Source organism: Protomyctophum parallelum, assembly GCF_964188405.1.
Source record: "Protomyctophum parallelum genome assembly, chromosome: 3".
In the NCBI taxonomy this organism is placed as follows: Eukaryota; Metazoa; Chordata; class Actinopteri; order Myctophiformes; family Myctophidae; genus Protomyctophum; species Protomyctophum parallelum.
The window spans coordinates 7,793,697-7,807,021 of NC_139698.1; the positions used below are offsets into that span (position 1 = coordinate 7,793,697).

The 13,325-nt window shown below is 44.4% G+C and overlaps 1 protein-coding gene across 1 annotated transcript in view; it reads right to left on the reverse strand.

Moving 5' to 3' along the window:
• s100w (S100 calcium binding protein W) overlaps positions 1-13,325 on the reverse strand; it is a 270,184-nt gene that overhangs the window by 158,852 nt on the left and 98,007 nt on the right. The window lies entirely within an intron of this gene.

A 13,325-nucleotide genomic window follows, 5' to 3' on the forward strand; every position in this document is an offset into this window, starting at 1 on the left:
TGTGTGTGTGTGTGTGTGTGTGTGACTGTGTGTGCGTGGGATCAGTGAGTTCAGTTCAGTACTATGCAGTAACCTACAGCCGGTCAGGTGACTGTGCATGTGAGTGCATGTGAGTCTCACACACAACAGACAACATTCTCCTTTCAAAACGTGTCATTAGCCACTTTTTGGCCTGAGGACGATTCTACAGAAGTCTGCTAAATCCTGACAGTTTTCAGAAAAACCCTATGTTTCTGTGTGTGTCAGTGGTTAAACCCTATGTTTCTGTGTGTGTCAGTGGCCAAACATGTTCACGTCATGGACCCCCAGAAATATCTGTAGTTGGCCCCCGACCCCCGTCTGAAAATATGTTGTTCCACAAGGACCCCCTCAGAAGCAAACGAATTTTCAAAAATAGCAAACCTACAAGCTCGTAGGAGCTTGTAGATCTGCTATTTTCCAATAGCTAAATAACATAATGCTTAAAACACCAAAAGGGGTTCCCGCCCAATTAATTATAAATGAAAGAAAAACACCAGAACACATAGCACAGCTGGCCGAGCCTGAGCTTTGAAATCTTCTCAAGAAAAGCGTTTGGTGAAATGTATTGAATAAAATCAGATTTTATAGCCTATGATTTATATGTTTTCGACAGTTTTGTCACTTTTTATTTCTTATAAATAAAGTAAATTGGATTGGATGTATTTGTGGAATTACCTTTGGATTTTTTTTAAGGCATTTTTTGTTTCATTATAATTTGTATTATTTCGAATTGTTTCGCGCTTTCTGTTGAAAGCGCGAAAAGGTTAAACGCGGACAGAGCAGTGGAAAAAGAAAAAAGCAGAACTGCTGCCAGACAAACTGCTGGTATGTGCAGAGAATATGTTGACAGACAGGACAGGGTCAGGTGGTACCAGCCTGTTTATGCTATAGCGACTCAGAGGATAATCTAAGTCCCCTGGCGGAGCTGTGTCTGTGTTTCTGCTTGTGTATTCCAATCATGAATGAAATGCGGCACATTTCTCACCCCATGATACAGAGACACTGTGTTTTGCGTGTCTTAAGTACCAGGTCTTATTCCCTTACTTGAGCAAACTAAAGACCTGGAGGCGTGATCAATGCTCTTTGGCCACTCAGAATAGCCAAATGGCATTGATCACGCCTCCAGGTCTTTAGTTTACTCTATACTTAGTATAGAGTGTGCTGACCATATAAGGAGTTCCTCCCTGTCCCCAGTTAACCCCTGGGGGTCAAAAAAACGTATAGGTTTCGTTTTTTTTTGGCTAGGTGTCCCAGCCTTCATCCAATCAGGATATAGAGAGGGACCTTCCGCCAATCATGATCGAGCGGGGGCGGGCCTTGGTGTGCGTGCTGTTGGCCTGTAGTGTGTGTGTGGTAAAAAGTAATCCCACTTCTTCGAAGATAGTGTCATCAAAGGTTACACCATTATAGACAAGACAAAGAACCGATTATGCGCGTAAGAATTAAGTTGTGTTACGTGAATAAAGAGATAAACGGATCACATTACAAACCTTACAGCGTGGCTCACAGAAATTTCACATGACTTCGATACTGCAGCATTGAAACAGTTATATAGACATACAGTCCAATCAATGTTGATGAAGGCACAAGATTGGCTACACATTCACAAATAGACAATTCCTTAAGTAGTGGCAACACTTCATGTGAACTAGGAAATGTAGTTAAATTTAAATCAATACCAGAACATTCCAGAAACAATGTATACAGTGTATGAAGGAGAAGGAAGTAGGCAGGGCCTGCTCATGCCACTACTTAAACTCTGGCGCGTTGACAATTCAGACAACACTCTCTCACGGCCTATTTTCCCAAACCTCCGCACGAGCATATCAGGTCAGTCTGATACTGGTCAGGTCAGAACGAGGACAACCCTCCTGGACTCCGTTCCCTGAAACCTTTTCCACAATGGCTGGGTTTCCCACATAACATCATGGAAGACACCAGCCACCCCGCAAATACCCTGTTCAAACTACTCCCCTCCAAAAAACGCTACCAGAGCATCAAATCTCGTACCACCCGTCTCAGTAACAGTTTTTACCCCCAGGCAGTCAGGCTGCTGAACAGCTGACCTTGAACTGTATTGCACTTCACTTCACTTGCACTTTTCTTTTCCTGTTTTTGTCTTTTCTTGCACTATAGATGTTTGTTTGTGTCCTGTGTATGTAAGACTGAGAGTGCTCTGAGCAAAATAAATTTCATTGTATGTATACTCTGTATCTATACACATGACAAATAAACCTGAACCTGAACCTGAACCTGAACCGAACACATTTAGTGTAAGACTTGTAGTGACAAGCTCAGATGCTCTCTAGGCCGCACACCGAAGACATTCCGTGCATAGATGTGCCACACAATGGTATAGGCCTCAGGCCTGAGTCCTGAGGCCTGTATATGTGTTAAGAGTAAAGAGAGCCTATACTGTCAGCTGTCCAGCAGTCCAAATATTATTAAATTAAATTTCAGAATAGTAGACCTGAGGCCTACCATTGCGTGGCACGTCTATGCCCGGAATGTCTATGTCTTAATATGTCTTAAATAAGACATAGGCTTAAGTCTTACACTAAATGCGTTGGGGAAACCAAGCCCTTGTCTATACCGGTTATTTTAAATGTGGATCAAATATGTGCTTAACCACTTAAACCGTTGACCGGAGTCCCTCAGGACTCATAGTATTGTTGTGGGGGAAAGCTTTTGCAGAAAATAGCCGATCGACAAGCTCATAACGTGTTGCATAGCAATGCGTTGTGAGCTTGTCTATCTGCCATTTATTCTACCCCCCCACACACACACACACACACACACACACACACACATGGACAAGACCTCATTATTTTTGCAGACTACCATTGATTGATTGATTGATTGATTGATTGATTGATTGATTGATTGCATACTTTATTAGTCAGAAATGTAAACAGCACTTGGTACAGTATATGATACCACAAAACAGTCCTGGCTGAGTCCATTTTGTGGTTCTATATTTTCATGTCCACGGGCCACAGCCTCCACAGTGGGCCTCTGTCCACGGGCCACAGCCTCCACAGTGGGCCTCTGTCCACGGGCCACAGCCTCCACAGTGGGCCTCTGTCCACGGGCCACAGCCTCCACAGTGGGCCTCTGTCCACGGGCCACAGCCTCCACAGTGGGCCTCTGTCCACGGGCCACAGTCTCCACAGTGGGCCTCTGTCCACGGGCCACAGCCTCCACAGTGGGCCTCTGTCCACGGGCCACAGCCTCCACAGTGGGCCTCTGTCCACGGGCCACAGCCTCCACAGTGGGCCTCTGTCCACGGGCCACAGCCTCCACAGTGGGCCTCTGTCCACGGGCCACAGCCTCCACAGTGGGCCTCTGTCCACGGGCCACAGCCTCTGTCCACGGGCCACAGGATAGCCTCCACAGTGGGCCCAGTGTCTCTGGCTCTGAGAATGTGCCTCTTCCTCTGCCTTCCGCCTCTGCTCCTTGAGTCTGATTGCCCTGAATGCCATCACCTGTGAGGACCAGGTGAGCCTGAGAGTTGGTGATGAGCTGCATGCTGAAGGTATAAAGCAGTGGTCCTCAACAGGCGGACCGCGGTCCACTACCGGACCGCAGCACACCTCTCTGCGGACCCTGGAGAAATGATAGAATAAAGAGAGAAGGCCTCGGCCGTGGCTCAGTGGGAGTGACCCCCCATCTCTCTCCCCATTTCCTGTCAGCCTGTACTGTCTGTCCCTCCATACAAAATATAAAATAAAGGCGAAAGCCACAAAAAAACATTTAGAAAAAAAGAAGAAAGAGAAGAAGAAAAGTCACCGCAACCGCGAGTTGAATTCTCCGTTGTATTCGATCAATGGCGAGAAACGCAATTAACACTCTGACTGTGTGTATTATGGGCCGGCATGTCATGATGACAATGTTGCGCTGACTGGCTCACTAGCAGTGACACATTCACACGTTCAGTTGAATGAACAAAATTGATTTTTGGAGGTGTGAATAATGAATATTTGTTAAAGTGAAAAAATATATTTTCATACTCTGCCACCCCAGTGTTGGTTGGGATGGGACCCGGTTTGTATAGCTTGGTTTGACTGTACTAAACAGCCATAGTTGTTTCTAGGGGTGGGGGGGGGCGAGGGGGGCAGCCCCACCCCGTGGGGCTGCACGTGGCCCGCGACCCGCAATTTTATTTGCGTGCGCATGAGACTGGACCATATTTGTGGACCTTCAACATTTCTAGTTGAGGACCCCTGGTATAAAGACTGTGTTTCTGTCAGTGTTGTTTTTGTCGACCAAAACTAAGATGAAAAATGTTCGGTGACTATATTTTTTCACTGACGAAAACTAAATGGAAACTAAGCTATGATGACTAAGACAATTTCGTCAACACTAGACTAAAATGTTAGGAAGGGACTAGTGGACATTCGGACAAGAGATCCAGTATGAGTCATTTTACACATGCTGAAAATAGCAGATCGGCGGCTCTTGCTGGGTCGTAAAAAGACGAGTCGGGTTGTCTGTTACAAGTGTTTTAAAAGCTGTAAGTTCAGTTATTGTATTAGTTGCTATAGTGTTTATGTTTATCATCGTTACTCTGTCTCATTCTTAAGTAAAGTTTGTGTTGCCTTGTGACACACACACACACACACACACACACACACACACACACACACACACACACACACACACACACACACACACACACACACACACACACACACACACACACACACACACACACACACACACACACACACACACACACACACACACACACACACACACACACACACACACACAGGTTTGGTGTGAGGTCTGTCTTCTGCAGTACTGGCACTCCTCAGAGCAGGGCCAGTCCATTTGGTTAAGAAGGGTTGGAACGTGCCAAGTATTGTAGAAGAGAAGGGGTGTGTGTATGATGGGTTTAACAGTGTTCTGGTTGTTAAAGTATTTGTGATTATATGGGCGCCTAGAAATGTGATTCAATTATGCTGGACAAAATTGATTTAATAGTTTGATTATTCCTGTGGTATGGGAAATGTCTGTAAAAGCTAATTGATGGTTAATTGGAATCTGTACTTGTGGTAGGATCCACTCCCTATAAAGGGAGGCTGCAAGGGACAGACAATCAGTAGTACTTGGGCAGGTGAAGCGTTAACAGCCAAGAGACAGAGCTGCCAGGGCCCTTAGTTAAGAGAGACAGAGCTGCCAGGGCCCTTAGTTAAGAGAGACAGAGCTGCCAGGTCCCTTAGTTAAGAGAGACAGAGCTGCCAGGGCCCTTAGTTAAGAGAGACAGAGCTGCCAGGTCCCTTAGTTAAGAGAGACAGAGCTGCCAGGGCCCTTAGTTCAGAGAGACAGAGCTGCCAGGGCCCTTAGTTCAGAGAGACAGAGCTGCCAGGGCCCTTAGTTAAGAGAGACAGAGCTGCCAGGGCCCTTAGTTCAGAGAGACAGAGCTGCCAGGGCCCTTAGTTAAGAGAGACAGAGCTGCCAGGGCCCTTAGTTCAGAGAGACAGAGCTGCCAGGGCCCTTAGTTCAGAGAGACAGAGCTGCCAGGGCCCTTAGTTAAGAGAGACAGAGCTGCCAGGGCCCTTAGTTCAGAGAGACAGAGCTGCCAGGGCCCTTAGTTCAGAGAGACAGAGCTGCCAGGGCCCTTAGTTAAGAGAGACAGAGCTGCCAGGGCCCTTAGTTAAGAGAGACAGAGCTGCCAGGGCCCTTAGTTAAGAGAGACAGAGCTGCCAGGGCCCTTAGTTAAGAGAGACAGAGCTGCCAGGGCCCTTAGTTAAGAGAGACAGAGCTGCCAGGGCCCTTAGTTAAGGGATAGCCTTTAGTGCAGTCACTGTATGGTGTGCTATTGTCTTTAGTTGTGCTTTAAGTTTCCTTTGTTTTTGTAAATCTATTTTCCACAGTCTTATTTATTGGAAAGGCCTTAATTTTTGAGAGAAATAAAGAATCAGAAAACCGGTAATCCTGAAGTTGAGCCTAGGCCACTCGGCCAACTCTACAAACTCGATCAACACAATATTTCAAATCAACAAATGCAAACGCTATGGGCCCTATTTTCATCAGTGACTAAACTTCTTTGCTTTTAGGCTTTTTTACTATTTTGAGAAACATTGTTGAATAGCTCAAATAGCCGATCTACAAGCTCACAACGTGTTGATGTAGATCAGCTAGTTTAGTTTAATGTTTTTCAAAATAGTAAAAATAAATAACACCCGTGTGAAGTGAGTGGTGCAACTCCGTGTGGGGGGGGGTCCCCGGGGGGGGTCTCTGGAAGTTCCAGACCCACAGGAACACGGTCAGGGTGCCGGACCGGAGAAACGGCAGCAGTGACGCCTCATTTGGATGGGGAGAGTAACACTGATTTACCTCCCCTTGTGATCTCCTGATGAGTTCCAGTTCCATTTTGAAAGAAACCAGTGTTACACATCATTAATGGATGATGTCCAGGGCATTCCGCACATCAAACAGCCCTTCATCCCCTGCCCTTTTTACCCGTCTGTAAAAAAAAACGTCCCTCTCCAAAGCAGAATTTACTAGGTGAAAGAAATGCAAATGCCTCGGTTACCATGGCATAACCGAATGCAGCATTGAGGAGAATGCCTTTTTCCCCCCAAACTCTCCCGAACTTAGAACGCAAGCATTTTGCATTGACAGAGTTTGTCCTCTGTGTAGAAATCCATGTCCTACATCGCATCTTCTTCAGTAGCTAAAGAGTGCAGGAGAGCTTGTAGATCAGCTTGTTTTTTTTATCCCGTTTTTTTGGCCGGAACCCCTTTTGGTGTTAGCATTATGTTATGCTTTAGCTATTGAAAAATTGCAGATCTACAAGCTCATAGCGTGCCACCGAGTGGCGCGCTACGAGCTTGTAGGTCTGCTATTTTTGAACAATCGAAGAAAGACTGACATAGAAACATAGCTTTTTCAGAAAACTGTCATTTTCAAACAGACATTTTTAGAATCTGATCTCAGGTCGAAATGGGATTTATATATGGAATTTGCCTCTCTAACATTCTCTGCATGTCCCTGAGTAATATAATTGAATAGTATTAGTAGAATTGTCCCATGTTTGTTCTAAACTTGTGCGGTACGAACCAGGTCATGGTCGTTAGTGTTGTGGCTGTGGGTGTCATTCATTCACTGCCATCTGCATTTCACCGATCACATTCTCCCTCCTGGGCGAAGTGAGAAGCCGATGGTGTGTGAATCGCTGAGGTTTGACACATTGGAATCGAACCCAGGACCTCTGCTTTCCCTGAGTAATACAATTTAATAGTATTAGTAGAATTGTCCCATGTTTGTTCTAAACTTGTGCGGTACCAACCAGGTCATGGTCGCTGCCTCTAGTGTTTTGGCTGTGGGTGTCATTCATTCACTGCCATCTGCATTACACCGATCCCATTCTCCCTATAGGCGCAGTGAGCAGCCGAAGGTGTGTGAATCGCTCATGGGGAGGTTTGACACATTGCTGAGGCCTGGAATCGAACCAAGGACCTCTGCTTTCCCTGGCATGATGGCTCTCTGATAAGCCCGATAATAAGTCGTTGTTCCTCCGACAATTAAATTGAATAATGGACTTTCCTCCGAGGTCAACAGAAGTAGTTCGACTGGTTTAACAACATCATTATGGTTTGAGCGGAGTCCCAGGCCCCAGGGCTCTGAACTAGATTGTTGTCTGTTTTCTGTCATCGTGGGGGAAAGCTATCGACAATGTATACATCTGGAGCAATTCAGATGCTTGGGGTTTAAGTGGTTATAAGGTTTGGTATGTAGAGTTGTTATGTATAGTATATGGCCATAGTTTATAGTTTTGTTTTTATTGCATTGCATTGTGTGACATATTGCATAGTTGCACAATGTTTATGGACAGAGAGGCATGCCTGTAATGCGATAGTTGACTGTTGTGATTGAATGCATGCATGTCTCACATGTCTGTGACTATACCTCAACTCGCCTAAAGTGTATGCACAGGTGTCACTGTATGCAATGTCAATTTGTATGTTGTCACGGGTGGCCGCGGGCCTCCTGCTCGGTCGGCCCCCGGACTGTGGAACGCTCTCCCCGCCCACCTGAGAGCCACAGTCGGTCGACACTTTTAAGAGAGGACTAAAAACTTTCCTTTTCACCAAAGCATTTTTATAGCCTTGCCCTTATGTTTTAAATGTTCCTGTTCTATTAGATGTTTTTAATGGTGTGTTCATTTCTGACGAATATAAAGTGCGTTATAAATAGAAATCCATTATTATTATTGTCTGTGTTTTTGTAGCTTTTAAAAAGAAGCAACTATTACAGGCCACACACACAAGCACTTGAACCTTTATACTGTATACGTCGGCTATTTGAAAATAGCTGACCCACAGCCACAAGCTTGCGATGCAACACGTTGTGAGCTTGTACTTCTGCTATTTATTTATCTTGAAATATTGTGAAATATTTTGAAGATTTATTTTAAACATTCTAACAACCAAATTTAGTATGGAGCTCTCTGGCACCAAACATTTAGGGGTCACGGACAAATTAATATTAGGGACAGATACATTAATTTAATTTCCATAAAAAAGACGGAAGCAAGCTCCACTTTAGAAAACAAGCCCAAAAACAACGCAATCCACAACCACCAATATTTACAAGCAACTTATTTACAGAAAAATCAAGGCCAAAGTCGCTTTTAATAAGCTGACATGGCAACATTGCCAATTTCTCCTATAAATAAAGTGAACCTCTTGACCGTCGTGACCATTCAAGCCCTATTGAACCTCGTGACCATCCAAGCCCTATTGAACCTCTTGACCATCCAAGCCCTATTGCCTTCTGGGTTATGTGTATACTGTCTCTACAACGCTCTGGTCTAGTATATTAATTTAACTCAATGTGACCAATTTCCTTGGTCACATGAACTGTTGCCTCTACTTACAAAATTGTCTATCAATTTGTAAATGTGTATCTTGTGCCTCATAACATTGGACTGCATGTATAAATACCTAAATGCAGTATTTGTGTCACATGTTTCTATGATCGTGACGTGAGACACACTGTAACACATATAACTTCATTATTCCGTATATATTCTTTGTCTATGGATGGTGTAACTTTTAATGACGCTATCTTAGTGGTATTGCTTTTTTTTAAACATATAAACTTGTAGTTTTCCCCTCACTATATAGCTGGACCCATGGGGTCCATGTGATGCTGGGTAACTAAAGGTTAAATTGTATTTAAAATCAGACCTTGTCTGAAGTGAGTGGCGCAACAGCGCCCCCTGTTGGTACCCTAAACATACATAGGGACGGACGGACATTGCTGGTTCTATAGGAGTGGTTGCACCACTCAAAAATTATAAAAGGGAGGTCGCGCAGTTCGTAGCCACAATGCAAAAGATTACTTTAATAGGATTCAAGCCTGTTTGGAAGGTGCACTTAAAACGCTGTGAGCTTAGCCAGTCTTACATACAGTGGACCCTTCTAGACTGCGCTTCAGTGTACCTTATTGAACGGTATAGTGAATAACAAAGTCTCTGGTGACCTGTAATGTACAGTACTATCATGTCAAGACTGTGGTGTACTCGTTTTGTCTTGTTTTGGGGTTTTGTCTGTGCATTGTAATGTCCATATTGTGGTACTATTTGTTTTCCTATGTTGTGTTGAAAAAAGAAAAAAGGTGGTTCTATATACATTGAATTGCGATTGTTCAAATTTCCGAGCCTCAATAAAAGTACATACGCTGTGAGTCTGTTTGCACACACTGAACGTTGGGAGCAGCAGCTGTTGTGTACGACGTGGACACAGAACCGTTCTTTAATGAATATGCAATATAGTATCATGAGGAGTATACAATCTTCTGCAGGCTGTGCACATCCATCATCCATCCATCCATCCATCCATCTGTATCATGCTTTTGGGTTGTCCATCCATCCGTCTGCCTGCCCTGTCCACCTGTCCGTGGGTCTGTCCGTCTGCCCAGTGGCGTGCATAGACATTTAGAGGGGCAGGTGCTCAAGTGAAAAAAAGGGCACCTTGTGCGGCGCGTGGAACCTCACGCCGGCTGCCTTAAAGTGTGTGAGATAGATTATAGATTTTGGGGCATAAATAATAGCATCTTTTAATCCAGATTTGGGCAGCGGCGGCTTAAGGGTTAGAGGAGCGCCCTTGTTGCCGAAAGGTTGCCGGTTCGATTCCCCGGACGGGCAGGAAGAATCTTGGTAGGGAAGTGATTGGTCATCACTCACCCAACACCGCTGAAGTGCCCTTGAGCAAGGCACTGAACCCCCAACTGCTTCATGGACAACAGTATAAGACTGAGGTTGTACTGGTCAGCTCCCAGGTTTTAGTGTGTGTGTGTGTGTGTGTGTGTGTGTGTGTGTGTGTGAGGGGGGGGGGGGGTGTGTGTGTGTGTGTGTGTGTGTGTGTGTGTGTGTTTCTATGTGCAGGGCGTTGCTGAAAATGAGCACTTGTGCTCAGCTATACGTACTACTCTGGTAAATAAAGGAGAAATAAAATTGGTCGATGTCACCATGGGCCCCCATGGGGTACACTGTACAAAATACAATTAAAATTAACAAACTGTAAAAAAAAATAAAAAAAAATAAACTGCACATTGCTGTCCAGAGGGCAAAACTGTGTCCATTTGGTTCCATTTGTACTCTCAGAGTTAGCCTGTAGTTAGTCCGTAGCCCAATGCATGTCAAACTGGGGGTCCTTGTAATCCATGGTTGAGAATCACTATCGCTAGAGCCGTACAAATCTTCTCTTATGGGGGTCCCTGGCATTTATTTTCATATGGGGGTCCGCAGGATAATTAGTGTCAATTTGGGGGTCCTTGACATAAGATAATTCCATGATATTTGCCACGTTTGACCATACTTGGACAGGATGTGATTGTTTTTTGTGATATTCTACCCTATGCTGTAAGTTCATGGATCAGATCCTCAGTGGCATTTATTCCTGCTCCAGCGACTATATGGATGTGAATATTAATAATTCCTGTTGGCACAATTTGCATATTCACCCATACTACTGGGGATAGATTGTTCATCTACAATTCAGTCCAACTCAAGAATGGATGGAATATATATTTATTGAATATATGTAATGAGCAATATGTTTATTATGGTTTGGCGATGAATTGGAGCTGCTTTTTAGGTAGCCTACTCCAGTCCTAAGTAACCATAGGGACTCTGAATCCGAATCCCCCGTACCTAAACAGCAGATCCAAAACGACAGGTGGTAGCTGGGGTGGAGGAGGAGGGTGAGCAGCAAAACTTTAGCATCATCAGCAGCAGCAGGAGGAGTGCAAACCCTTCCAGTTTAAATAGCCGGTATGACGATTGAGTGAGTGTGTGATTGGCTTAGTGGCTGAGAACCATTGAGTGAGAACATATAATGCTGAGGCGGCCTAATTAACGATTAACGCCGGAAGCAACTGCACTGAGGTTTCCTGACTGAACTTGCTCTGCACATGTCTGTGACGCAGGCGCGATGCTCATTTCATCTACAACTTTGACAATAAATATAGCTCATGACATGCAGTACAGTACACTGTGACATGCCCAGTCCCAAATACAGCTGTCAAAACCGTAGTCATATAGGTCACCGATTTCAATGCAACGCAACACAGGAACCTCCTGAAAGATCTTATCCAACGACAACAAAATGTTCTTTAGTTTTGGGTCATCAAATGGTCTTAAAATAAATGCTGAATAAATAATGGGCCTTGACATGAAAAGGATTGAAAGCCACTGTTTCCACACTCTCTGTGACTGTATATACGTGCATCCCACCTCACCAACAGGGCTGTTAGCATCAAGGCAGCAGTGTATCCAGACAGTAATTGTTCATGTTTTATGTTTAATACGTGGAATGATATGAGAGAGACATGGATTATACTTGCATGTGAGTGAGATGCCCCTGAGAGCGAGAGAGAGAGAGAGAGAGAGAGAGAGAGAGAGAGAGAAAGAGAGAGAGAGAGAGAGAGAGAGAGAGAGAGAGAGAGAGAGAGATAATATATGTCACGTTGTAGGCTAGTATAAGGTCATCTTTTCCTTCTGCGTTAATAGGCATGTGCATCCAGTTGTATATGATAGGCTATCTGGTTTGACCATCATGTCGCCTTAATTATTATGTAATGCTCTCATGTGCGTGCGTGCGTGCGTGCGTGCGTGCGTGCGTGCGTGCGTGCGTAAGCCTCTTCTACTAGTAAAAGACTGCTAAAGAACCAGAAACGTATATAGAACCAGCCCTATAGGAAGATTGATTGATTGATTGATTGATTGAAGTATTTATTAACAGATTGGATAATTACAGTATACATAACATTTCAAGCACAACTCAATACAAAACTGTTAAAGTACAAATATACACTTCTATAAAGCCAAAAACAGGAAATCGTCATAGAGGAGATAAAAAGGGGAAGAAAACATATACAGTGAGGGGGTGGGGGGGGGGATTCATATTTTACGGGGGCCATGCAGTTTCCAATTGCAGCCGTCCGTATAGGTGCCCTTGAGAGCGGTTTTGAAGGAGTCAAGGGATTCGCATGTCTTAATGCCCGTTTGTAGTGCGTTCCACATTTTGGTGGCATAGAAGCAAAATTAATTTAGTCCCAATTGTTTGATTACCTGCATGGTCAACATCAAATTCTATTCACTAAATCGGCATGTAAATTCAGTTCCCTTCAAGCCTACTGAGCAATCTTAATATTTGCCAAATGATTCAAGCCTATACTTATTACTTAACGTAACCCCCTGCCTTTCTTTCTCTGGTAAAACGTTCAGTATAGGATAGGCCAGGGGTTCTTCTCAACGTTTTTGGCTGGGGACTGATGCGTTAATCCCGTGAGAGCGCTATCTGATAGTCCAATAAACAGGCTGTAGGCCTACACATAAATCATGGAATCATAAGATCTGGCATATTTTAATGATTGCCCGGGATACTTATCCCAAATTGAATGGTCATGTGAAATGCATATGAACAGCAAAGACATATATGAAAGCAAATTATACTGTATACCTATTACATCACGAATCAGATTCAATCATATCAGTCCGTTGGTCGGGGGGCGCCCTTTGAAGCGCAGGCCAGAGGGGTCGTCTGTCCTGGAGAATTCTGACGTGTCTCTCCTTTTTCAGACACTATATAGGAATCTTTCTGTCCCTCTGTGACCTTGCTTGAGCACAGCTCGGGTGCACATTCTTATGAGTAATGGTGACTGCTTAAAGGGTCTACTTTACCCCATCAGGACCCCTGGAAATGCTTTGGCCATGTTTATTGTTTATTGTTTATAAGGATCCCCATTAGCTTTTGCCTTGACAAAAGCTAGTCTTCCTGGGGTCCGAC